Genomic DNA, 26,178 nt, shown 5'->3' with positions numbered 1-26,178 from the left:
TGTTAGGAAAAAAAATAACACCTGCGCGGAATGAAAAGCGATGTAACGCAACGAAATTGATGTCTATGGGGGAAAAAGTTACGTTTAAACCTAACACCCTAACATAAACCCCACATCTAAACACCCCTAATCTGCTGCCCCCGACATCGCCGACACCAAAATAAACTTATTAACCCCTAATCTGCTGCCCCTGACAATTGCTGCCACCATAATAAATCTATTAACCCCTAATCTGCCGCTCCTGATATCGCCGCCACTATAATAACGTTATTAACCCCTATTCCACTATACCCCAACATCGCCCACACTATGATAAAGATATTAAACCCTATTCTGCCGCTCCCTGACATCGCTGCCACTAAATAAAGTTATTAACCCCTAAACATCTGGCCTCCCACATCACTACCACTAAATAAACCTATTAACCCCTAAACCACCAGTCCCCCACATTGCAACAACCTAAATTAAATTTAAACCTAACCCTAACCGTAACCCTAAACCTAACCCTAACCGTAACCCTAACCCTAAACCTAACACCCCCTAATAATTAAAATAGACCTAAATTAAAGTTACAATTATTAACTAAATAATACCTATTTAAAACTAAAAACAAACTTACCTGTGAAATAAAAATAAAACATAAGCTAGCTACAATATAACTAATAGTTATATTGTAGCTAGCTTAGGCTTTATTTTTATTTAACAGGTAAGTTTGTATTTATTTTAACTAGGTACATTAGTTAGTAAATAGTTATTAACTATTTAATAACTACCTAGTTAAAATAAATACAAACTTACTTGTGAAATAAAAGTAAAACCTAAGCTGCCTTACACTAAAACCTAACTTAAAAAAAAACAACTAACATTACAAAAAATAAAAAACACTAAATTTATCCAAAACAATAAAAATGATCTATAATAAACTACCAAGGGCCCTTAAAAGGGCCTTTTGTAGGGCATTGCCCTAAAGAAATCAGCTCTTTTTCTAAAAAATAAAAACAAACACCCCCTAACATGACAACCCCCACCCCCCAAACCCACAAAATAAAAAAACCTAACTAAAAAAAACTAATCTACCCTTTGCCCTGAAAAGGGCATTTGTATGGACATTGCCCTTAAAAGGGCATTCAGCTATTTTTCTTGCCCTGAAAAGGGCATTCAGCTCTTTTAAGAAAAGCCCAAACCATAAACTAAAAAAAAAAAAACACCCAAAAAAACCTTAAAAAAACCTAACACTAACCCCTCTTTAGGTACTCACAGTTGCTGAAGTCCGGCTTCAACAATCTTCTTCCCAGCGGCTCCATCTTCATCCAGACAGCTCCATCTTCATCCATCGAGGGACTGGCATCTTCTTCAAAGACAGCTATCCAAGACAGAATCAACACCAACATCCACAACAGCAAGGATTTATTCATAGTCATAAAGGAATTCTCAAATCTCAACAGCAACAGCCCTCCCAGGACCTCTGCGACAACCTCGCCAAATACTTCCACTGCAAGATTGTCGACATATACGACAGCTTCACTCCTCAGACCCACCACAACATCGCCAACCCACCTAACCCCATCTACAATCCACCCAAAAGCACTGCCAATCTCCCTCAGACCCTCTGGAACCCTCTCACCACTGTGGACACCCTCAGAACCATGAGATCTACCACCCCATCTCCCTGCTCCCTTTTCCAGCAAAATCATCGAAAAATCCATGAACGCACAACTCATTGAACACATAGAGGCCAACCATACACTGGACCCCTCTAAATCTGGTTTCAGGAGCAACCACAGCACCAAGACCACCCTTCTCGCTGCCACTGATGGCATCTGTGCCCTGCTCGACCGGGGAGAAACCGCCACCCTCATCCTCCTAGACCTTTCAGCTGCATTCGACACTGTCTCCCACCGCACCCTTTGCTTGAGACTTCATGAAGCCAGCATCCGAGACAAGGCCCTGGAATGGATAACCTCCTTCCTCACCTGCAGAACTCAGAAAGTCATACTCCCACATTTCGCCTCCAAGCCCACAGAAATTAACTGCGGTGTACCACAAGGCTCCTCACTAAGCCCCACACTCTTCAACATCTATACGGCTCCTCTCACAGCAATCACCTGACATTACACCTCAACATCATCTCCTACGCCGAAGAAACCCAGCTAATCTTCTCTCTCGCCAGAGAACCCACCACCACCAAGAGAAATGTCCACAAAGGGCTCACAGCAATCGCCTCCTGGATGAAAAAACTGAAGTACTCCTCTTTGGACTTGACAACTCAGCTTGGAAAAACTCTTGATGGCCCACAGCCCTCGGACCCCCTCCAACCCCCACCGGCCATGCTCGAAACCTAGGCTTCATCCTAGACTCATCACTATCCATGAACCGACAAGTCAACGCCGTATCCTCAGCAGGCTTCCACATGTGGTGACATTTTATCACTGGAATATTCACCTAGCTGTTATTAAAATCCCTTCCCCCAGGTACACCTTTCTCTCTGAACTAAAGACACTCCCAATGGCCTTTTGAGTGGCACTTGATAGGCCACTCCCTTTTGAATTGGGGTATAAAATACTGTAACACCAGAACCTCTGTCTCTTTTTCTTATCCTGCTCCTGCTAACAGATGAATGATGTTGGACACAGAGAATCTGGCTAAGTATTTCTGGGATAATATTCTGTGTAGCAGTATTGCACAAATTGTGGTTGTAGTAAAGTTGCCCTGTATTCAATATTGGACTAGATGCTGTAAAATAGATTTATATATATATCTGTAAATATTTATCTTATTATTAGCATATATTGATTCTTAAATAAACTTTTTGGAAATAATGGAGACCCTCTCATAGAGTTTATTTCACAATTTATTTGTGTTGGTTTTAGTGGTTTCACAATAGAGATTTAGTATATTATATTTAGTAGAAAGTAAAGATATTTTAAATTAATAAATAACCACAGATATCACTGAATAAATTATTACTCTTTCACATCTGACAGTTGAGTCACAATATACAATTACAATTTAATATTAAAGTAATTGTAATCAGAATAATACTAATAACATATTTTTGATATGCCGGACGTATGCCCTGCCTGCAACTTAGCTGATTGGTGTCCATGTATGAGAAACACAGAGAATTAACGAAAACTCACAAAGTGCAACTCGAACAGGCACACACGTGAAGGCACACGTCATTGCGAGTGGTTGCGTCTTTTGCTATTTTTTACAAATCACAAAATCCACGCGAGAGAAGCCGCGGGCAAAAGCTAGTTATAATATATAATTGTTATAATTTTAAATATATGCAAAAGGATGGAGAAAGGTTAGAAGGAGAGCCAAACAGAGAGGCTTTAGTACTTTTAAGATTTACTGTTATATTTCTAGATCACAATTGAACTATGTAAGTGATGACAAACTAGTTCCTACAAATTATACTTCTGTGAGTAACAGATTGAGTTAAACCCAAAAAGCATAAAAATCTAATCCATATGTTCGGTGGATGACTTTTGAATAAACTGATCACTCACTGGATATGTGTTAAAGAGAAATAACTCAAAAGCGTATATCTCAAAGGCGTATATTTAAAAATCTATTTGATACTTTTGATTAGGCTGATCACTCACTGGATATGCGTTAAAGAGAAATAGCTCAAAAATGTATATTTAAAAATCTATTTTATACTTTTGAATAAGCTGATTACTCACTGGATATGTGTTAAAGAAAAATAACTCAAATGCGTATATTCAAAAATCTATTTGATACATATAGTTCAGATTTAAAAATAGTACAAAAATCTATCTAATCAAAAGTATCAAATAGATTTTTAAATATACGCCTTTGAAATATACGCCTTTGAGTTATTTCTCTTTAACACATATCCAGTGAGTGATCAGTTTATTCAAAAGTCATCCACCGAACATATGGATTAGATTTTTATGCTTTTAGGGTTTAACTCAATCTGTTACTCGCAGAAGTATAATGTGTAGGAACTAGTTTGTCATCACTTACATAGTTCAATTGTGATCTAGAAATATAACGATAAATCTTAAAAGTACTAAAGCCTCTCTGTTTGGCTCTCCTTCTAACCTTTCTCCATCCTTTTGTTGTAACTTATAACGACCGCATTGGGCGGCCGTTTTTTCAGAAGTTGAGCCAGTACTTTGCTTATTCTTGGCGCTGTCCTCTACACATCATTTCCATTTTAAATATATGCAAAACAAATTTTTTGTTTATTTATTTTTTAACACACAAAGCCAATCTCTCTCTCTCTCTCTTTTCCTTCTGTCTCTTATTTTCAACCACATTTTTTAATTAAATTATATTTTTCATTTATTCCATCAGGCTGATTAAAAGTTGCAGCATCCTTTCTATCCCCCATGTTGAAGGCACTTTGGAGATTTCCTGAGCATTTCTGCCTGCTTATTACATTTAAAGGGACAGTCTACTTGAAAATGTAAATGTTTAAAAAGATAGATAATCTCTTTATTACCCATTCCCCAGCGTTACATAAGCAGCACTATTATATTAATATGCTTTTACCTCTGTGATTACCTTGTATCTAAGCATCTGCAGACTGCCCCATTATATCAGTGCAGTTTTACAAACTTGCATTTTAGCCAATTAGTGCTTGTTCCTGCATAACTCCACAACAGTAAGCACAATGTTATCTGTATGACTCCCATGAGCAAGCTATGAAAAGCTAATACAATGCACTGAAATAAGGGGCTTAGAAATAGGCAGAGAGTTAGAGGTTTAGAGGTTATAAAGTATATTAAAATAACAATCACCTAGATTCCGAGTTTTGAGAGCTATAGGGAAAGTAAAGAACGCCACAAAAGTGGCGTTATTTCACCCCCTATAGCGCTGCCATTACAAGTTTTGAAAAATTCGGCTTGCGCGTGCGATGTGGAGATTTTAAGCTCCATACCACATCAAAATACAAGCAGCGTTTTGACGTGCTCGTGCACACTTTCCCCAGAGACATGAATGGAGAGAGCTGGCAAAAAAAAAAAAAAAAACCTAATACCTGCGATCGCGGAAAGAAAAGCTTTGTAACGCAGTCCCATTGATGTCTATGGGGAAAAAGAAAATACGGTTTAAACCTAACACCTAACATAAACCCTACATCAAAACACCCCTAATCTGCTGCCTCCGACATCGCCGACGCCTGCCTAAAGTTATTAACCCCTAATCTGGCACTCCCGATATCGCCGCCACCAAAATAAAACTATTAACCCCTAATCTGCCGCTCCCGATATTGCCATTACCATACTAAAGTTATTAACCCCTATTCCGCCACACCCCAACATCGCCACAACTATATTAAAGTTATTAACCCCTATTCCACCACTCCCCAACATCGCCCCAACTAAATAAAGTTATTAAGACCTAAACCTCTGGCCTCCCACATCACTACCACTAAATAAACCTATTAACCCCTAAACCGCCAGCCCCCACATCGCAACAACCTAAATTAAACTATATTAACCCCTAAACCTAACCCTAACGTAACCCTAACGTAAACCTAACCCTAACACCTCCTAACTTTAACATAATTAAAATATAGCTAAATTAAAATTACAATTATTAACTAAATAAACCTATTAACCCCTAAACTGCCAGCCCCCCACATCGCAACAACCTAAATTAAACTATTAACTCCTACACCTCCCCCTAAAATTAACCCTAAACCTAACCCTAACACCCCCTAACTTTAACATAATTAAAATATATCTAAATTAAATTTACAATTATTAACTAAATACTACCTATTTAAAACTAAATACTTACCTGTGAAATAAAACCTAAGCTAGCTACAATATAACTAATAGTTATATTGTAGCTAGCTTAGGTTTTATTTTTATTTCACAGGTAAGTTTGTATTTATTTTAACTAGGTAGACTAGTTAGTAAATAGTTATTAACTATTTACTAACTACCTAGCTAAAATAAATACAAATTTACCTGTGAAATAAAACCTAACCTGCCTTACACTAAAACCTAACATTACAAAAATTAAAAAAACACTAAAATCACAAAAAATAAAAAAACTACCATTACAACAACAAAAAAATATGAAATTATCCAAAAAAATAAAGATTATTCCTATTTGAATACCCTTTTTTTTTTTAAAAAAGGGGCCTTTTGTAGGGCATTGCCCTGAGTTAAACAGCTCTTTTGCTCCAGAAAAATACAAACACCCCCTAACACTATACAAACCCCCACCCCCCAAACTACCAAGGGCCCTTAAAAGGGTCTTTTGGAGGGGCCCTTAAAAGTGCCTTTTGTAGGGCATTGCCCTGAGATAAACAGATCTTTTGCTAAAAAAAACCCCTAAAACTATACATTACAAAAAATAACAAACAAATTATCAAAAATAAAAAAAATGATTCCTATTCTAATACCCATAAAAAAAACCAGCCCAAAATAAAAAACCTAATCTATATAAACTACTAATGGCCCTTAAAAGGGCCTTTTGTAGGGTATTGACTTATAGATATCAGCTCTTTTAGTAAAAAAAAAAACACAAACACCCACTCACATTACAAACCTCCAACCCCCCAAACCCACAAAATAAAAAAAAATCTAAAAAACCTAAGCTACCCATTGCCCTGAAAAGGGCATTTGTATGAGCATTGCCCTTCAAAGGGCATTTAGCTCTTTTATAAGCCCAAACCCTAATCTAAAAAAAAACCCACCTAAAAAAAAACTTAAAAAAAGCCTAACAATAACCGCCGACGATCCACTTACAGTTTTTGAAGTCCTGTTTGAACGATCTTCATCCCAGCGAAGTCTTCATCCAGACGGCCTCTTCAATCTTCATCCCAGCGGCGACGCCCTGATCCAAGCGGAGAGAAGTCTTCATTCAGGCGGCCTCTTTAATCTTCATCCAGGAGGCATCTTCTATCTTGATCCCGGAGACGCAGAACGGGTCCATCCTGAAGACATCCAGTGCAGAGCATCCTCTTCACACTGAATTTCGATACAAGGGACGCGATTCAATATGGCGTCCCTTACATTCCTATTGGCTGAAAAATTTGAATCAACCAATAGGAATTAGGGCTGATAAAATCACATGGTGTGATGCACATTAGTGCAATACAGGCAGACCGGATCCAAAGGTCATCCGGTAGACTCTCAGGCACGTCTGGATCAGGGGAAGTCCAGGGATTGAAGAGTGTGTTACGCTGAATAATCAGGCTGTCCTTGTCCCACCAGGAGGAGTCCAGGAGCTGAAGAATGTGTCTCACTGGATATACCAGGCTACAGATAGTGGATGCAGCTAATCTTTAGTTAGATGTAGATACACTGAGATGGCAATTAAGTGTCCAATCCAGGGAAAGTAGTAAAGTGTAGCAGCAAAAGTGACAATTAAAAAGTTTTTATTAAAACAGGGTAAAAGCAACGCGTTTCTCCGTGTCACAGCACGGTTTCATCAGGCTGTACAAACAATAAAATAGCTGCTACACTTATATCCATTCATATCCAATCACATCCAGAGAAAAACTTCCCACCCACAAGTAACACAGCTGGGGCGCTATCAAATATACGGCGCAGGTTTCGGCACAAGCGTGAGAACCTGCACCACCCGTAATTTCACCTCACACATCGGGGTATTACATAAACCCCGCCGGCAGTTCATAAAGTGCTGTAAGTCGGATAAACTAGCGATGTCCAGAAATGAGCGTAAATACAAATTTCTGGAGTCGCTAGTGACTTACGGCACTTTAGAAACTGCCGGCGCCTAAGAAAAGTAAATAAAATAACAAATCTCCCGTAAAAGTCTAACACGCCTCCCAAAAATAATCCTGACACGTAAAACCCCTATATCCGCAATCCCCCCTCTCATTACTAATAATAAATGTATTAACCCCTAGACCGACAACCCCCCACAACGCAATAAGCCTAATTAAACTATTAGCCCCTATATCCGCCATCAAACCCACACCGCAAGTAATAGCTAAATTATTAACCCCTAAACCGCCATAGCCCACAACGCAATTAACCTAATCAAGTATTAACCCTTAAACCGCCATAGCCCACATAGCCTATTAAATGTATTAACCCCTAATCTGCCACCGCCAACGTCGCCGCCACTTTAATAAAGTTATTAACCCCTAAACCTAAGTCTAAACCTAACACCCCCTAAAAAATATTATTGAAATAAATCTAAATAAATTTACTATTATTAACTAAATTATTCATATTTAAAGCAAAATACTTACCTATAAAATAAACCCTAAGATAGCTACAATATAATTATTAATTACATTGTAGCTATTTTAGGATTTATTTTTATTTTACAGGCAACTTTGTATTTATTTTAACTAGGTACAATAGCTATTAAATAGTTAATAACTATTTAATAGCTATCTAGTAAAAATAAAGACAAATTTACCTGTAAAATAAATCCTAACCTAAGTTACAATTACACCTAACACTACACTGTCAATAAATAAGTTAAATTAATTAACTACAATTACCTAAAATTAAATACAATTAAATAAAATAAACTATAGTACAAAAAAAACAAACACTAAATAACATAAAATAAAAAAAAATTACAAGAAGTTTAAACTAATTACACCTAATCTAAGCCCCCTAATAAAATAAAAAAGCCCCCCAAAATAATAAAATTCCCTACCCTATACTAAATTACAAATAGCCCTTAAAAGGGCTTTTTGCAGGGCATTGCCCCAAAGTAATCAGTTCTTTTACCTGTAAAAAAAGAAATACAACCCCCCAACATTAAAACCCACCACCCACACACCCAACCCTACTCTAAAACCCACCCAATCGACCCTTAAAAAAACCTAACACTAACCCTTTGAAGATCACCCTACCTTGAGCCGTCTTCACCCAGCCAGGCAGAAGTCTTCATCCTATCCGGGCAGAAGAGGTCCTCCAGCCGGGCAGAAGTCTTCATCCGATCCGGGCAGAAGAGGTCGTCCAGCCGGGCAGAAGTCTTCATCCAAGCAGCATCTTCTATCTTCTTCCATCCAACGAGGAGCGGCTCCATCTTGAAGACATCCGACACGGAGCATCCTTCCTGGCTGACGACTAACCGACGAATGAAGGTTCCTTTAAATGAAGTCATCCAAGATGGCGTCCCTTCAATTCCGATTAGCTGATAGAATTCTATCAGTCAATCGGAATTAAGGTAGGAAAAATCCTATTGGCTGATGCAATCAGCCAATCGGATTGAAGTTCAATCCAATTGGCTGATCCAATCAGCCAATAGGATTGACCTCGCATTCTATTGGCTGTTCCAATCAGCCAATAGAATGTGAGCTCAATCCTACTGGCTGATATCATCAGCCAATAGGATTTTTCCTACCTTAATTCCGATTGGCTGATAGAATTCTATCAACCAATCGGAATTGAAAGGACGCCATCTTGGATGACGTCATTTAAAGGAACCTTCATTCGTCGGTTAGTCGTCGGCCAGGAAGGATGCTCCGCATCGGATGTCTTCAAGATGGAGCCGCTCCTCGTCGGATGGAAGAAGATAGAAGATGCTGCTTGGATGAAGACTTCTGCCCGGCTGGAGGACCTCTTCTGCCCGGATCGGATGAAGACTTCTGCCCAGCTGGAGGACCTCTTCTGCCCGGATCGGATGAAGACTTCTGCCCGGTTGGGTGAAGAAGGCTCAAGGTAGGGTGATCTTCAAGGGGTAAGTGTTAGGTTTTTTTAAGGGGGGATTGGGTGGGTTTTAGAGTAGGGTTGGGTATGTGGGTGGTGGGTTTTAATGTTGGGGGGGTTGTATTTCTTTTTTACAGGTAAAAGAGCTGATTACTTTGGGGCAATGCCCTGCAAAAAGCCCTTTTAAGGGCTATTTGTAATTTAGTATAGGGTAGGGAATTTTATTATTTTGGGGGGCTTTTTTATTTTATGAGGGGGCTTAGATTAGGTGTAATATGTTTAAACTTCTTGTAATTTTTTTATTTTCTGTAATTTAGTGTTTTTTTTGTACTATAGTTTATTTTATTTAACCATTTGAGTGCTAATGACGGCTCTGAGCCATCACAGAGTTTCTCACTCTGGTGCAAATGACGGCTCAGAGCCGTCATGAGCACTTTCCCACCTTGAGGGAGATCTGGGGGCTCCTAACTGCTCCTACACCGGCGATCATGCCTGTAGAATGACAGGCATCGCCGGTGCTTCACGTGATGTGCGGTGACGTCACGCACAATAACGTGATGACATCACCGCGCAACTTTATTTATACTTAACAATGTTAAGTATAGGAGGAGGGGCATGCTGCTTAGAAGCCTGTATCTCAGGCATCTAGGCAGCTACAGACCACCAAGACCCACTGTTGGAAAGGTAATCGTAACCTTTCCAACAGTGTAAGTGTTGGGGGTCTGTAAAAAAAAAAAAAGTTAAATTTTTAAAAATAAATAAATTAAAAAACAACATAGAAAATATTAGCACCCAGGTGGGAAAGTGCTTAGCACTCAAAGGGTTAATTGTATTTAATTTTAGGTAATTGTAGTTAATTAATTTAATTTATTTAATGATAGTGTAGTGTTATGTGTAATTGTAATTTAGGTTAGGATTTATTTTACAGGTAAATTTGTCTTTATTTTAACTAGGTAGCTATTAAATAGTTATTAACTATTTAATAGCTATTGTACCTAGTTAAAATAAATACAAAGTTGCCTGTAAAGTAAAAATAAATCCTAAAATAGCTACAATGTAATTATTAATTATATTGTAGCTATCTTAGGGTTTATTTTATAGGTAAGTATTCAGTTTTAAATAGGAATAATTTAGTTAATAATAGTAAATTTATTTAGATTTATTTAAATAATATTTAAGTTAGGGGGGTGTTAGGGTTAGGGTTAGACTTAGGTTTAGGGGTTAATAACTTTATTATAGTGGCGGCGATGTTGGCGGCGGCAGATTAGGGGTTAATACATTTAATAGGTTATGTGGGCTATGGCGGTTTAGGGGGTTAATAGACTTTATTAGTTATTGCGGTGGGGGATTGCGTTTGACAGGTAGATAGACATTGCGCATGTGTTGGGTGTTAGTTTATTTTTGCAGTCATTTTCGGGAGGTACGGTGCTCCCATACTCAGCACAAGGCCTGCTACGGCTGCCTTTTATGGCGAGGTTAAAATGGAGTAAGATTTCTCCATTTTCACCACGTAAGGCCTTGCGCTTGATATTGGATACCGATTTACGACGCGGTCCCATGTTAGCCTATGGGAGTGAAAATTTCGAGCAACGGGGGAAATATACGGGCATAACTTGTATGCTATGCCATATATGTAATACCAAAATCGTGTAAAATCTGGCGTCGCCGGCTTTTGCGGGCGACGCTCTATATGTAATGGAGGCCATAGTGCTTAGTTACCATGAGTGGTCTATATGATTCAGGAATCCATGTGTCCTGCAATCCGACATATTAATAAACCACACATATATATGTATGTAAAGTGTCTCTGTTATCAGAGAAACATTTAATCTAGCTATCCACAAAAATACAAATAATAATAATAATCATCAGAACTCTCGAAAAATAATCTTAGCCAATCCTTTTTTGGGGGTATTAATACACTCAGATACATCATATACTGGAGTGCCTCCTCTGATAAAAACTCCAATAATCTGTTAGGAATGTAATGATAAACAAAAAAAGTCACATAGTAGTGTGGATATTTGTCTTGCTCAAAATCATTGAAGTGAGTATACATCAGTATAAGTGGTAATCAAATAAAAATAATAATATAGAGTGCAAAATATAAAAAGAACGTGAACATACGTCATCCGCATCATAAAGTACACAGATGCGGGGGGGTGTTAGTAAAATCATGGTCCGATAGGACTAGAAGCTGTTAATATAGTGATGAACATCAGTGTAGTTCTCAAAGCGGACAGCCGCAATCAAGTGTGAGTATCTATCACCACAATAACAAATATACATGGTGTATAAGTAGAAAATAAAAATTGCATTAGCAACAAAAACAGCAAATAAACAGAAAACACCAGGATCTCAAACACTAAATAACAAGATAGTAAATATAAAAAAATAATACAAAATAATAATAATAAATATACATCAGCCGAAAGCATGATGCTATAAATGATGGTAAATCTATATGCCATAATACATTTTACCAAAATAGTAATGACAATAGAGGACAATGGAAGACAATATAGAATTAGGTAATCTAGAAGTGTGTCCAAAATAGTAATTGGTGGGACAAGGACAGCCTGATTATTCAGCGTAACACACTCTTCAATCCCTGGACTTCCCCTGGTGGGAGAAGGATATCACCTGATCCAGATGTGCCTGAGAGTCTACCGGACGACCTTTGGATCCGGTCTACATGTATTGCACTAATGTGCATCAAACCACGTGAGTAGCTATTTGGCTATTTTCATACACTGCACCTACCTGTATGATCTGCACTATGTGGCGCCCTCTATGTTTTGTTTTCTAGATCTACATTTGCTGGTGTCGTGGCGCGACACACCAGAGGAGCAGCCTGAAGTTTTGGACTTTATATCTTTTCCTAACTTTGGGAAACGATTGTGAACTTTCTGTCTTGAATAAGTATACCTCTGGAACCTTTCCATTCATTTTTTATTTCACATGTATATTGTATTAGACTCTATAATATTAATATTACTATTTTATTACTTTTATTACTTTTATTATTTATATGTCATATTATTATTATGTTTTGATCATTCTTTTATCATTTTTTGAGAGATTATCGTTGTTTTTATACATATTTCATTTTAGATTAACTACATATTATATCATATTTTATATTTAGATCACCTTTATATATTTGGTTGGCGCCTCTTATTAATACCGGTCAGGCACGCCCACTGCCTGTCTTGTATTTGGTCTTATCCTTTGTTGTTCTCGCCCTACTTTTAAGAGTGCAGCCAACATGTTATCTATTAGTGAACGCAATAACAAGAGATTACTCTTGGGGTCCACTAGTCTGAATAATACAGATCTGGATATGATGAATGAGAATCCCTCTGAAGTACCTATCCAGACTATGTTTTTTAGATTGGAGGAGCAGCTTAAAAATGAATGCAGACATTGGTGGGACCTTGATACCCTTAAAAAATATGTGAATATGAAACAAATACCGAGAGGTTTGCATATGTTTAAAAATTGTTCCTTCAAAGACAATACAGCTTTGCTGTCCGAATGGGAGGTAGCTCTAAATGAGTGCTCCTTCAAACCCATGAATATTTTAATATCCCATAGAGAGAAATTAGTTATTGATGCTAGCAATGAGATTGAAAAAATTCAAAAACAACTATTTGTCGTCAAGACCAATAAGAAATATAATTTGAATAAATTTGTACTAGACAGAGTAGATAAATTTGAACAAGACGTTATTAATCTCAAAAATAAGAAACTTGCAAGGGATAATAATGATTATTCACAAGGCATGTGTACACTTATATGAAAGAAAGGAAAACAGGAGAGGGACATGAAAACACGACTAATTTAGGGGGAAATACCTCAAACAATATGGCTATAGAAGAAACAGCACCATATGACACACAATAATGGGTTTTAGTAACAAAAAAACAACCCCCAAAAAATTCTGATAACCACAAAAATCATCAGAATCATGGTTATTATAACCAACATCATAACTCTCATTATGGAAGAAAAGATTATCCCCCCAGGATTAATAATCACTACACATCAAGACATAATCCTAATGCCTATCAGAGAGATAGAACTGATCATTTTCAATCTAGAAACAATAAGCCCAATTACTACTCTCCTAGAGAACATTATAATAACCATAATAATCCATTTAAGGGATACAAACAGGGATTCACCCCTACCAAGAATTCTAGTCACAGCCACAATAGATATACATCTACTAATAGATATGAAGTATTCTCCTAGATCTGAGCAGTATTATGCCCCTAGTCACGAACAGAATTATAACCTTGGACATAAACCTCATTCTACTAGTTATGTTACTCAAAATCATACATCCAATCAGAAATCTAACCAAACATGTAGTAATATATTTAAATCGAATCAGATATCTAACCAGTACATAATGACCAATGTCTAGACTATGACCACAACCTCCCTATCCAGGGTTCATCATCTACAATTCAATCAAGACCTAGGTTAGATGAACAGCTCTATAACCAACCATCCACATCGTCTAATATTGAACCTTGTAGAGGTGACAATGACAACTTCGATAACCAGTCTTTTTTAGACAGGCACCCCAAACCCAGGTACCACCAACCGAAAATTGCAGAATTTTTAGAACCGCTTGAAATAAACAGACCAAATCAGAGAGGGAAAAGGTCCCACGAAGATGTGGAAAGAGAGGAAGAAAATCAACCGTCAAAGAGAACAGATTACAGAAATTAGCTAGTGGAATTTTCAATCTTTCCTCGCACACATTAACAAAAGACGAAATTAGGGTTTTGGGTAAAGGCCTCTCTTTTAGCCCTTCCAATACCCATAATATGTTTGAGTTATATGTAGATGTGAATAGATTTGTTTGCAAATTGTCCCTTCAAAAATACTTTGCAGAAAAGAAATTGAAATCTGATATGTGCCCTATCCTAACCAACGATTTGGACACAAGATTATCCTCTAATATAATCTATCATGAGCCAGAAAATTTAACAAATCACTTATTGGATGATTATATTAATTCTAATTTAAAACCAAAATCGAATTTTTGCCCCATGCTTAGTAATAGTAAACATATGAATTTATTTAAAGAGTATATTCTAGAAGATCTAGAAAGACTCCCTAAAAAGATCCACCATAATAAATATAATCTAAATGCCAAAGAAAGGAATGCATTAAAATGTTTGAAAAATAATCCACAGTTGGTGATACGCCAGGCAGACAAGGGGGGAGGTATTATACTACAGGACCTTCCTGATTACCTAGTAGAAGTCAATACAATACTAGGCGATAGGAATTACTATAAAAAATTACCATCTGATCCCACAGACAAATATCTAAAAATACGTCAAGGTATTGTTAATTTTGGTTATCAGGAAGGTATACTTTCAAAAGTTGAAAGAGACTATCTAATTCCTGTCAAACCCAATTGTGCATTTTATTATCACCTACCTAAGGTGCATACAAATGCACAATGTCCCCCAGGAAGACCTATAATTGTGGGGATTGGCAATCTAACTGACAATATGTCAGCATACGTAGACTACTATTTACAGCGGTACGTCCTCACATTGGACTCATACATTAAAGACTCTCCTGACTTGATCCAAAAATTGGACAATTTTGATATACATGAAAATTATGTATAGATCTCATGTGATGTACATGCCCTATATTCAAACATACAACACCAATGGGGTCTCCAAGCTATCTCGAGATATCTAACAGGTGATTTGTATATTCCTGACTTACAAAAATTATTCATTTTACAACTGATTGCTTTTATATTACAACATAATTATTTTGTTTTTCAGGATGAGTATTATTTGCAACTCAAGGGTACTGCCATGGGGACCAGGTTCACCCCAAGTTTTTCCAATTTATTTATGGGCAATTTTGAAGAACAGTATAAATACGGCTCGGCATTCTGGGCGAACCTGGTCTTCTATGGCAGGTACATTGATGACCTGTTTATATGGAAGGGTGACATTAGTTCTGCTGAGTCCTTTGTTGCACACCTTAATTCCAACAATATGGGTTTGACTTTTTACAGTGTGATTGATGAGAGGTCTATAGTATTTTTGGATTTATGCCTGACTTTTTCTGCTGATAACAAAATTATTATGACCACTCATTTCAAGACTGTCAACTGTAATAGCTATCTCAACTATAAGAGTAACCACCACAACTCTTGGAACAATATTATACCATACGGACAATTTAAAAGAATACGTAGAAATTGCAGCCTTCTAAATGATTATGAACAACAGAGTATAATCCTTAAGAATCGATTTATGGAGAAAGGATACCCTGAATATGTGATTCAGGTTGCTTATGAACATGCAAAAAATTATGATAGGAAATCCTATTTTGGACGAAAATCCAAAAATAGTATTAATGATTATCAAGCTAACTCCACCTTCATTACTCAATACAATATTAACCACATGAAAATAAAAAGTATTGTGAAAAAAACATTGGGGACTGTTGTGTAGGGACCCTATTTTGGTTAAACTGTTGGCCCCTGAACCTAGATGCATTTTCAAAAGAGCACCTACGCTACAAAACTACCTGGCACCTAGTAAGGTGGTTGTTCATAAAACTAGTATTACAAATTAACTTAAAAAACAGAGAGAACTTTGATTATTGTACACTATCACCTAAGATCCGTATGGTTAAGAAGGGTGTTTTTAACTGTCATCTTAAGAACTGCAATATGTGCAAATATATTCATCCTGGGTGCAACTATTTCTTTTCTCAAAGAACTGGTAAAAAATACACGATATATCAACATTTGTCATGTACATCCATTTATGTTGTTTATCTGCTCACTTGTAAATTTTGTGAGATTCAATATGTAGGCCGCACATGTAGATTGATCAGAAACAGATGGAATGAACATTTCAGGAATATGAAGAATAACTTCAAAAATTATAGTGTTCCTTGACACTGCAATTTGAACCATCACGGTTCTCTTGACACCTTCAATATTTGTCCGATTGAATCTATTCCACCCTCCCATTTGTATAATAGATTTAATAGCTTGAGACAGAGGGAAACATTTTGTATTTACAAACTACAGACCTTGTTTCCCTATGGTCTCAACATGAATATGGATCTTGCTGCTTTTTAGTTCATATTATATTAGGGTCTGCTTCTTACTTCTAGTTTACACTATCGCCTAGATTTAGAGTTCTGCGTTAGCCGTCAAAACCAGCGTTAGGGGGTCCTAACGCTGGTTTTGGCCTACCGCTGGTATTTAGAGTCAGTCAGGAAAGGGTCTAACGCTTACTTTACAGCCGCAACTTTTGCATACCGCAGATCCCCCTACGCCAATTGCGTAGCCTATCTTTTCAATGGGATCTTTCTAACGCCGGTATTTAGAGTCTTGGCTGAAGTGAGCGTTAGAAATCTAACGACCAGACTCCAGCCGCAGGGAAAAGCCAGGAGTTAAGAGCTTTCTGGGCTAACGCCGGTTCATAAAGCTCTTAACTACTGTGCTCTAAAGTACACTAACACCCATAAATTACCTATGTACCCCTAAACTGAGGTCCCCCCACATCGCCGCCACTCTAATAAATGTTTTTAACCCCTAATCTGCCGACCGCACACCGCCGCCACCTACTTTATCCCTATGTACCCCTAATCTGCTGCCCCTAACATTGCCAACCCCTATATTATATTTATTAACCCCTAATCTGCCGTCCCCAACGTCGCCGCCACCTACCTACAATTATTAACCCCTAATCTGCCGACCGGACCTCGCCGCTACTCTAATAAATGTATTAACCCCTAAAGCTAAGTCTAACCCTAACACTAACACCCCCCTAAGTTAAATATAATTTTATTCTAACTAAATAAATTAACTCTTATAAAAAAATGATTCCTATTTAAAGCTAAATACTTACCTGTAAAATAAACCCTAATATAGCTACAATATAAATAATAATTACATTGTAGCTATTTTAGGATTAATATTTATTTTACAGGCAACTTTGTATTTATTTTAACCAGGTACAATAGCTATTAAATAGTTAATAACTATTTAATAGCTACCTAGTTAAAATAAATACAAAATTACCTGTAAAATAAATCCTAACATAAATTACAATTAAACACTACACTATCATTAAATAAATTAAATAAATTAAATACAATTACCTACAAATAAATACAAATAAATACACTAACTAAAGTACAAAAAATAAAAAAATAATTTACAAACATTATAAAAATATTACAACAATTTTAAGCTAATGACACCTACTCTAAGCCCCCTAATAAAATAACAAAGCCCCCCAAAATAAAAAAATTCCCTACACTATTCTAAAATAAAAATTGTAAAGCTCTTTTACTTTACCAGCCCTTAAAAGGGCCTTTTGCGGGGCATGCCCCAAAGAATTCTGCTCTTTTGCCTGTAAAAAAAAACATACAAAACCCACCCAATATTACAACCCACCACCCACACACCCCTACTCTAACCCACCCAAACCCCCCTTAAAAAAACCTAACACTACCCCCCTGAAGATCTTCCTACCTTGAGTCGTCTTCACTCAGCCGAGCCAAATTCTTCATCCAAGCGGGGGCTGAAGAGGTCCATCATCCTGCTGAAGTCTTCATCCAAGCGGGGGCTGAAGAGTTCCATCATCCTGCTGAAGTCTTCATCCAAGCGGGGGCTGAAGAGTTCCATCATCCGGCTGAAGTCTTCATCCAAGCGGGGCTGAAGAGGTCCATCATCCGGCTGAAGTCTTCATCCAAGCGGGGGCTGAAGAGGTCCATCATCCAGCTGAAGTCTTCTATCAAGCGGCATCTTCAATCTTCTTTCTTCCGGCTCCATCTTCATCCAGCCGACGCGGAACATCCTTCCTCCACGACGAACTCCTGACGAATGAAGGTTCCTTTAAGGGACGTCATCCAAGATGGCGTCCCTCGAATTCCGATTGGCTGATAGGATTCTATCAGCCAATCGGAATTAAGGTAGGAATAATCTGATTAGCTGATGGAATCAGCCAATCAGATTGAAGTTCAATCCGATTGGCTGATCCAATCAGATTGAGCTCGCATTCTATTGGCTGATCGGAACAGCCAATAGAATGCGAGCTCAATCTGATTGGCTGATTGGATCAGCCAATCGGATTGAACTTCAATCTGATTGGCTGATTCCATCAGCCAATCAGATTATTCCTACCTTAATTCCGATTGGCTGATAGAATCCTATCAGCCAATCGGAATTCGAGGTACGCCATCTTGGATGACGTCCCTTAAAGGAACCTTCATTCGTCAGGAGTACGACGTGGAGGAAGGATGTTCCGCGTCGGCGGGATGAAGATGGAGCCGGAAGAAAGAAGATTGAAGATGCTGCTTGATAGAAGACTTCAGCCGGATGATGGACCTCTTCAGCCCCCGCTTGGATGAAGACTTCAGCCGGATGATGGACCTCTTCAGCCCCCGCTTGGATGAAGACTTCAGCAGGATGATGGACCTCTTCAGCCCCCGCTTGGATGAAGAATTTGGCTCGGCTGAGTGAAGACGACTCAAGGTAGGAAGATCTTCAGGGGGGTAGTGTTAGGTTTTTTTAAGGGGGGTTTGGGTGGGTTAGAGTAGGGGTGTGTGGGTGGTGGGTTGTAATGTTGGGGGGGTATTGTATGTTTTTTTTTACAGGCAAAAGAGCAGAATTCTTTGGGGCATGCCCCTCAAAAGGCCCTTTTAAGGGCTGGTAAGGTAAAAGAGCTTTACAATTTTTATTTTAGAATAGGGTAGGGAATTTTTTTATTTTGGGGGGCTTTGTTATTTTATTAGGGGGCTTAGAGTAGGTGTAATTAGCTTAAAATTGTTGTAATATTTTTATAATGTTTGTAAATTATTTTTTTATTTTTTGTAACTTAGTTCTTTTTTTATTTTTTGTACTTTAGTTAGTGTATTTATTTGTATTTATTTGTAGGTAATTGTATTTAATTTAATTTATTTAATTTATTTAATGATAGTGTAGTGTTAGGTTTAATTGTAACTTAGGTTAGGATTTATTTTACAGGTAATTTTGTATTTATTTTAACTAGGTAGCTATTAAATAGTAAATAACTATTTAATAGCTATTGTACCTAGTTAAAATAAATACAAAGTTGCCTGTAAAATAAATATTAATCCTAAAATAGCTACAATATAATTATTATTTATATTGTAGCTATATTAGGGTTTATTTTACAGGTAAGTATTTAGCTTTAAATAGGAATAATTTATTTAATAAGATTTAATTTATTTCGTTAGAATAAAATTATATTTAATTTAGGGGGGTGTTAGTGTTAGACTTAGCTTTAGGGGTTAATACATTTATTAGAGTAGCGGCGAGGTCCGGTCGGCAGATTAGGGGTTAATACTTGAAGTTAGGTGTCGGCGATGTTAGGGAGGGCAGATTAGGGGTTAATAAAATTTATTATAGGGTTTTTGAGGCGGGAGTGAGGCGGATTAGGGGTTAATAACTTTATTATCGACGGTGTTAGGAGCAGCAGATTAGGGATACATAGGGATAATGTAGGTTGCGGCGGTGTATGGAGCGGCAGATTAGGGGTTAAAAATAATATGCAGGGGTCAGTGATAGCGGGGTCGGCAGATTAGGGGTTAATAAGTGTAAGGTTAGGGGTGTTTAGACTCGGGGTACATGTTAGGGTGTTAGGTGCAGACTTAGGAAGTGTTTCCCCATAGGAAACAATGGGGCTGCGTTAGGAGCTGAACGCTGCTTTTTTGCAGGTGTTAGATTTTTTTTCAGCTCAAACTGCCCCATTGTTTCCTATGGGGGAATCGTGCACGAGCACGTTTTTGAAGCTGGCCGCGTCCGTAAGCACCGCTGGTATTTAGAGTTGCAGTGGCGGTAAATATGCCTCTACGCTCCCTTTTTGGAGCCTAACGCAGCCCTTCTGTGAACTCTAAATACCAGCGGTATTTAAAAGGTGCGGGGGAAAAAAAGCACGCGTAGCTAACGCACCCCTTTGGCCGCAGAACTCTAAATCTAGCCGTATATTTGTCTGGTCACGTGTCATTAATTTCACATAAGTTTAGATACTTTTGATTGTTACTATTATTCTACTTGGTTTCACTATGGTATATATTGCACTACTAGTACTATTGGTTCACGCACTACCCTTATATTATACTCTCTGGTAGTGACACTCTCAACACACATATAGGTGCATTAAAATTATTATTATATCCTGTGAGGGGATTTCTGTCCCCTCACTTTCTCATTATTTTTTAGATATGGGATTTGTCACTTCAACTATTATCTATGGGCCTCCTATTTATATTTGGCTGGTTGTTTTGATTCTATTTTTTTAGTCTATGATATCTGGCTTTTTTCTTTATAGCTTTCTATGATAGATATAATTGATATTCTAGGGACACTCCCCTAGATTACATATTATTTCCCTCTATTGCTATTACTATTTTGGACACACCTCTAGATTACCTAATTCTATATTGTCTTCCATTGTCCTCTATTGTCATTACTATTTTGGTAAAATTTATTATGGCATATAGATTTACCATCATTTATAGCATCACACTTTTGGCTGATGTATATTTATTAATATTATTTTTTATTATTTTTTTATATTTACTATCTTGTTATTTAGTGTTTGAGATCCTAACGACTATTCATTGCTATGTTTATTTTGTTTATCGTTTTCTGTTTATTTGCTGTTTTTAATGCTAATGCGATTTTTATTTTCTACTTATACACCATGTATATTTGTTATTGTGGTGATAGATACTCACACTCGATTGCGGCTGTCCGCTTTAAGAACTACACTGATGTTCATCACTATATTAACAGCTTCTAGTCCTATCGGACCATGATTTCACTAACGCACCCCCCGCATCTGTGTACTTTATGATGCGGATGACGTATGTTCACGTTTTTTTTATATTTTGCACTCTATATTATTATTTTTATTTGATTACCGCTTATACTGATGTATACTCACTTCAATGATTTTGAGCAAGACAAATATCCACACTACTATGTGACGTTTTTTGTTTATCATTACATTCATAACAGATGATTGGAGTTTTTATCAGAGGAGGCACTCCAGTATATGATGTATCTGAGTGTATTAATACCCCCAAAAAAGGATTGGCTAAGATTATTTTTCGAGAGTTCTGATGATTATTATTATATTTTGTATTTTTGTGGGTAGCTAGATTAAATGTTTCTCTGATAACATAGACACTTTACATACATATATATGTGTGGTTTATTAATCTGTCAGATTGCAGGATGCATGGATTCCTGAATCATATAGACCTCTCATGGTAACTAAGCACTATATGCTTACAATCAATCACACTGAAATCAGCTGTGTTACTTGTGGGTGGGAAGTTTTTCTCTGGATGTGAACGGATATGAACGGATATACATGTAGCAGCTATTTTATTGTTTGTACAGCCTGAAGAAACCGTGCTGTGACACCCGAGAAACGCGTTGCTTTTACCCAGTTTTAATAAAAACTTTTTAATTGTCACTTTTGCTGCTACACTTTACTACTTTCCCTGGATTGGACACTTAATTGCCATCTCAGTGTATCTACATCTAACTAAAGATTAGCTACATCTACTATCTGTAGCCTGGTATATCCAGTGAGACACATTCTTCAGTTCCTGGATTCCCCCTGGTGGGACAAGGACAGCCTGATTATTCAGCGTAACACACTCTTCAATCCCTCGACTTCCCCTGGTGGGAGAAGGATATCACCTGATCCAGACGTGCCTGAGAGTCTACTGGACGACCTTTGGATCCGGTCTGCCTGTATTGCACTAATGTGCATCACACCACGTGAGTAGCTATTTGGCTATTTTAATACACTGCACCTACCTGTCTGTTCTGCACTATGTGGCGCCCTCTACGTTTTGTTTTCTAGATCTATATTTAATAAAGTGTTATACTGTGTATTTACTGTAAATATTTCACATTCCAATGTTCTGCACATAGCAGAATATTTTATATGTATTTATAAATATATTTTTCTAGATATCTGTATATATCTAAACCTAAATATAATCATGTATATATATATATATATATATATATATATATATATATATATATATATATTTATACACAGTATATATTTTTATATATATATACATATATATATATATATATATATATATATATACAGTATATACATAGATAGATACATAGATAGATAGATAGATAGATAGATAGATAGATAGATAGATAGATAGATAGATAGATATTGTACCAAAAAGCATCAGATATATGTAGAAATATGTTTTATGTATAAATAGAACATTGTAATGTGAAATATTCATATGTCAGGTTATCACACTTGAGAATACGCACATGTGTACTAACATCTGGAGGACGAATACCGCAGCTGCGATAAGAAAATCTCCCCAAAAACTTCTATTGGACACTCTATAAAAACTTGTTTTGGCTTTTCCTCGAATGCTAACCTGAAGGTGTACAATGCCAAGTGCGGCAAACCTCACGGCGCGTTAAGAAAAAGTCTAAATATCTTTATTTTCTTGACTCATAAGGAAATGTTATTTTTATTTTAGATAGATAGATGATAGATAACAATAACATTGTCTTCTGAGTTACGAACAATTCTTTTTCAATTACTTCTATTGTAGTTAACGTTATTTTAAGAGATTATGTTTTTTATGACAAGGTGATTGACAGGGAATGACTCAAAGGCCTATATATAGGTGTAAATATTTGTATGTGTGTATGTATATATGCACTGTCATATACCCTATATGCCTTTAATATTTAATATGAATATATATATATATATATATATATATATACACTATATATATATATATATATATATATATATATATATATATATATATATTACATATGTAACATTTTATTTTCATATGTTTTGCATGTTGTTGTATTTTTATTATAACACTTTATTTCAGGTCTCAAGTCACACTATATTTTTGAGTGCTGCTATATGTTGCACTTGTGTGCAACACAAAACTCATTACTTGTCATATGAGAGATGCTTAGCATGGTCACCCTATCCATTGAAAGTATAGGGCGTGCTAAAGAGATGTTGGCCACGCTAAACATTCTATTGTAATTCTATTTACTATAGACTTGTAGTACCAGATTGTGCAATATTCTGAGTGAAGACCATTGATATTGATAGCGTACCCTGCTCTATCAATAGCCATTCATTATATTTTTGTAAGACATCATAGTGTTAGTTTTTTTTTTTTTTTTAAGTGTCAGTTTATACAGGGAGTGCAGAATTATTAGGCAAGTTGTATTTTTGAGGATTAATTTTATTATTGAACAACAACCATGTTCTCAATGAACCCAAAAAACTCATTAATATCAAAGCTGAATATTTTTGGAAGTAGTTTTTAGTTTGTTTTTAGTTTTAGCTATTTTAGGGGGATATCTGTGTGTGCAGGTGACTATTACTGTGCATAATTATTAGGCAACTTAACAAAAAAACAAATATATACCCATTTCAATTATTTATTTTTACCAGTGAAACCAATATAACATCTCAACATTCACAAATATACATTTCTGACATTCAAAAACAAAACAAAAACAAATCAGTGACCAATATAGCCACCTTTCTTTGCAAGGACACTCAAAAGCCTGCCATCCATGGATTCTGTCAGTGTTTTGATCTGTTCACCATCAACATTGCGTGCAGCAGCAACCACAGCCTCCCAGACACTGTTCAGAGAGGTGTACTGTTTTCCCTCCTTGTAAATCTCACATTTGATAATGGACCACAGGTTCTCAATGGGGTTCAGATCAGGTGAACAAGGAGGCCATGTCATTAGATTTTCTTCATTTATACCCTTTCTTGCCAGCCACGCTGTGGAGTACTTGGACGCGTGTGATGGAGCATTGTCCTGCATGAAAATCATGTTTTTCTTGAAGGATGCAGACTTCTTCCTGTACCACTGCTTGAAGAAGGTGTCTTCCAGAAACTGGCAGTAGGACTGGGAGTTGAGCTTGACTCCATCCTCAACCCGAAAAGGCCCCACAAGCTCATCTTTGATGATACCAGCCCAAACCAGTACTCCACCTCCACCTTGCTGGCGTCTGAGTCGGACTGGAGCTCTCTGCCCTTTACCAATCCAGCCACGGGCCCATCCATCTGGCCCATCAAGACTCACTCTCATTTCATCAGTCCATAAAACCTTAGAAAAATCAGTCTTGAGATATTTCTTGGCCCAGTCTTGACGTTTCAGCTTGTGTGTCTTGTTCAGTGGTGGTCGTCTTTCAGCCTTTCTTACCTTGGCCATGTCTCTGAGTATTGCACACCTTGTGCTTTTGGGCACTCCAGTGATGTTGCAGCTCTGAAATATGGCCAAACTGGTGGCAAGTGGCATCTTGGCAGCTGCACGCTTGACTTTTCTCAGTTCATGGGCAGTTATTTTGCGCCTTGGTTTTTCCACACGCTTCTTGCGACCCTGTTGACTATTTTGAATGAAACGCTTGATTGTTCGATGATCACGCTTCAGAAGCTTTGCAATTTTAAGAGTGCTGCATCCCTCTGCAAGATATCTCACTATTTTTGACTTTTCTGAGCCTGTCTGTCAAGTCCTTCTTTTGACCCATTTTGCCAAAGGAAAGGAAGTTGCCTAATAATTATGCACACCTGATATAGGGTGTTGATGTCATTAGACCACACCCCTTCTCATTACAGAGATGCACATCACCTAATATGCTTAATTGGTAGTAGGCTTTCGAGCCTATACAGCTTGGAGTAAGACAACATGCATAAAGAGGATGATGTGGTCAAAATACTCATTTGCCTAATAATTCTGCACTCCCTGTAATAGTTAAATACAATAGAATTGCATAATCAATGGATGCATAATAAAAAGATAATGCAAAATAACTTAGTTATGTTTTCCTTCCACCGGCATTATGTGACAGCCATCAGCCAATCACAAAATTTATGTATGTATATACTGTGAAAATTGTTTCAAATTGTGTTCTCTGTCTGAATCAGTAAAGTTACATTTTAACTTCTTTTCTTTTAATCGCTTGATTATAAACTTTGCACATTCAAACAACAGTTTGCTGCCATCAGGAATATGTGAAAAACAAGTTATTTTTATATTGTGTATTTTTAAGAAAATATACTTACAACACAGTCTTGTGTTTATATTTAACTAAGGTTCAATTTTTGAAAAAGCTGATCAATATTATATTAATTATTTATATTAAACAATGGTCACTGCAGAGATATAGAAAATATCTCCAGCTTTCTGGTCAAGAAATTGTTCAAAACCCCTTGGTAATCCTTATTATATAAATGTACAAAAAAAGCAATTAAATGGAACACCTGTTATGTATTTGTTCATGGGAGAATATATTAATAGGTCTCAAGAGTTTTTATTCCACACATATATATGTACTTAAAACAGCATTTTACCACTTTCATCCCCAGTATACAAGTCATTGAATATTTCATCCAAACAGTCCATATAATTAGAAGTGGAATTTTCTGCACATGATGCTCTGTGTTTATTT

The sequence above is a fragment of the Bombina bombina genome, chromosome 4 (assembly GCF_027579735.1).
Source record: "Bombina bombina isolate aBomBom1 chromosome 4, aBomBom1.pri, whole genome shotgun sequence".
NCBI lineage: Eukaryota > Metazoa > Chordata > Amphibia > Anura > Bombinatoridae > Bombina > Bombina bombina.
The sequence above is the reverse complement of the archived record's forward strand: the minus strand, read 5'-3'. Positions refer to the sequence as shown.